Genomic DNA, 2,624 nt, shown 5'->3' on the forward strand with positions numbered 1-2,624 from the left:
CTGGGATAATTGGGATGGGAGTGTCAGAGACAGTGTGATTGGCACAGGACAGAGCGGAGTTTAGGGCTGTTGTACATAGGGTCGCTATGAGTCGCAGGGGACTCGATGGCACATAACAACAACAACAACCACATGTTCTAAAACTTAATCACCACTGGACCTTGCCCAACATTATCCTGTACTTTCACTTGGATCCTCCCTATTTCCTTATCTCCTTCTCTCCACCCACCAAACTGTGCAACTCTTAAAAAAGATATTTGCAGTGATTAAAACATTGAATGTATAAAATTCAATCACTGGCTCTCCAGCCTCCTTTCTGTCACGAATTTTGTATTTTCCAATCACCATTCCTTCTTTGTTTCCAACTTTTGCTTTCCACTCACCAATTGTTTTTAATGTCTTGATTACATGTTTGGTCAATTTAGACTGTAACAGTTGGTAAAAATTTCTCAATTTCCTCCACTCTGGATCTGGTAGAAATACTCAAAGGGTGATCAAATTATCTAATAATATCATTAGTATCATAGTAAGCAAAATGCAAGCAAAAAATTGTTGAAGACCATCCAGAAATGGCTCTAAACCACTACACTGACAGAGAACTGCCATTTAGAAGGACTTTTCATCTCAGTACTGAACAATCCAGCATTTGGCCATTTGCTGAAGAGATGTTATTTCAAAATGACTTGTCTTCTCTCACATTGGAGTATTTTTCTCTATCTTAAAAAACCAAAAATTAAACTTAAACCATTATCATGCAGTTGAATCTGACTCTTAGGGACCCTCCATTTGATTTTGGATGCTGTAAATCTTATGGGAGAAAAATGCTATCTTCTTCCCCAGGAGGTGCTGATAGATTCAAACTGCTAATCTTTGGGTCAGCAGAGCAGAGCAACTTGTAACACACTATACTACAAGGACCACACCAAACCAGTCATTGGTGCTAAGCTGATTCTTGCTCATAGAAACTCTTTTAAGAAAGAGTAAGACTGTCTCATTGAGTTATAAATATTCAGAGAAGCAGAATGCCTCGTCTTTCTCCTGTGGAAAGACTGATGGTTTCTAACCTTCAGCCAGCAGTTTAATCATTAAGCTTTAATACTCTGTCACCTGAAACACTCCTGAAAGGCAGACAGGAGTCTGTTATCACCTTCTGTAGAACATCTTGCCTCTATTCAACATGTAATATCCCCTTCTATGTATCTTAAGAGGTCATATTTGTTACTCCTCAGGTCAATTTTTTAAAAGTATTTTAAATTGTGATTTTAATGAAAGTTTACAGAGAGGTTGGCTTTTCATTCCTTCATTGACAGAAATTTTGCTCCATCGCTCTCCCTTCCTCTTCCCCCAATTCACTTTTTAATATGCTTCTTGTCTCAGATTGTTAATTGTCATACATATAAAGCCAAATGATATATTCCTTTCAGTCCTTTCCTTCTTCTGTTCCAGTGCAGTGTTCATTAACTATGCACTATTTTCCTGTTCCCTCCTCAACCCCTGTCATGTCAATCTTATTTTATAACAGCAGTCTTATGCAGAATTTGTCCTTTTGTGACTGAGATATTTCACTCAGCATAATGTCTTCCAGACTTATCCATGTTTTACTAGTGGTTTGTAAGTGTTTTACTATTTCATTGTTTTTCAATGCTTTGTAATATTCCATTGTGTGAATATATCAGTTTTTCTTTCCATTCATTTGTTAAAGGGTAGTCAGGCTGCTTCTGTCTCTTACTACCACAAATAATGCTACAGTAAACATAGGTGTGCATACATCTGTCTGTGTTGTGGCTAGGATTTCTTTAGGGTATATTCCCAGTAGTGGAATACCTGGGTTAAATAGCTTTTCTATTTTCAGCTTTTTAAGAAGGCACCTGTTCTCCTTCCAAAGTGGTTCAACCATTTTCCATTCCCACCAGCAGTGAATGAGACTTCCAGTCTTTTCACATCCTTGTCAACATTCGTTGTTTACTTCACTGTTGGACTTTGCTATTGCTGCTGGAGTGATAACAATGATATCTCATTGTTATTTTGATTTGCATCTCTCTCATAACTATAAGTTTTGAACATTTCTTCACATGTTGATGGTCGTCTGAATTTCTTCTTTGACGGAATGTCTAACTCATATCTCGACATTTTGTGATTGTTTGCTTCTTTCTTGTTGAGGTGCTGGAGTATTCTATAAATTTTAGATATGAGTTCTTTATCAGATGTGTCATTGCCAAATATTATTTCCCAGTCTATGGGTTTCCTTTACACGCTGCTGGAAAAGTTTTTTGGTGTGCATAGGAATTTGATCTTTAGAAGGTCCCATCCAACAATTTTATCTGCTCCCGGTTAGAGGTTGTTTGTTATACTTGGATGTCTGTTCATGATCCAGATTAAGGCTTTTAGAGTTGCTCCTAGTTCTTCTCTGTTGAATTTTATAGTCTTTGGCTTTACTCGTAGGTCCCTGATCTACCTTGAGTGGGTTTTTGTGTTTGGTGTGAGGTGTGAGTCTTGCTTGAGTTTTATGTAGATGGTTTTCCAATTTTGCCAGGAACATTTGTGATCTCAAATCCTACTACACTGCCATAGTAATCAAGATGGCATGGTACTGGTACAGTGACAGACACACATAGATCAATGGG

At 37.7% G+C, this 2,624-nt stretch overlaps 1 protein-coding gene across 1 annotated transcript in view; it reads right to left on the reverse strand.

Moving 5' to 3' along the window:
- The window catches only part of THSD4 (thrombospondin, type I, domain containing 4), an 868,930-nt gene that overhangs the window by 386,613 nt on the left and 479,693 nt on the right, over positions 1-2,624 (reverse strand). The gene's annotated exons all lie outside the window — the stretch shown is intronic.

The sequence above is a fragment of the Elephantulus edwardii genome, unplaced genomic scaffold (assembly GCF_000299155.1).
Source record: "Elephantulus edwardii isolate Elephantulus edwardi_28Jun2011 unplaced genomic scaffold, EleEdw1.0 scaffold00066, whole genome shotgun sequence".
Classification (NCBI taxonomy): Eukaryota; Metazoa; Chordata; class Mammalia; order Macroscelidea; family Macroscelididae; genus Elephantulus; species Elephantulus edwardii.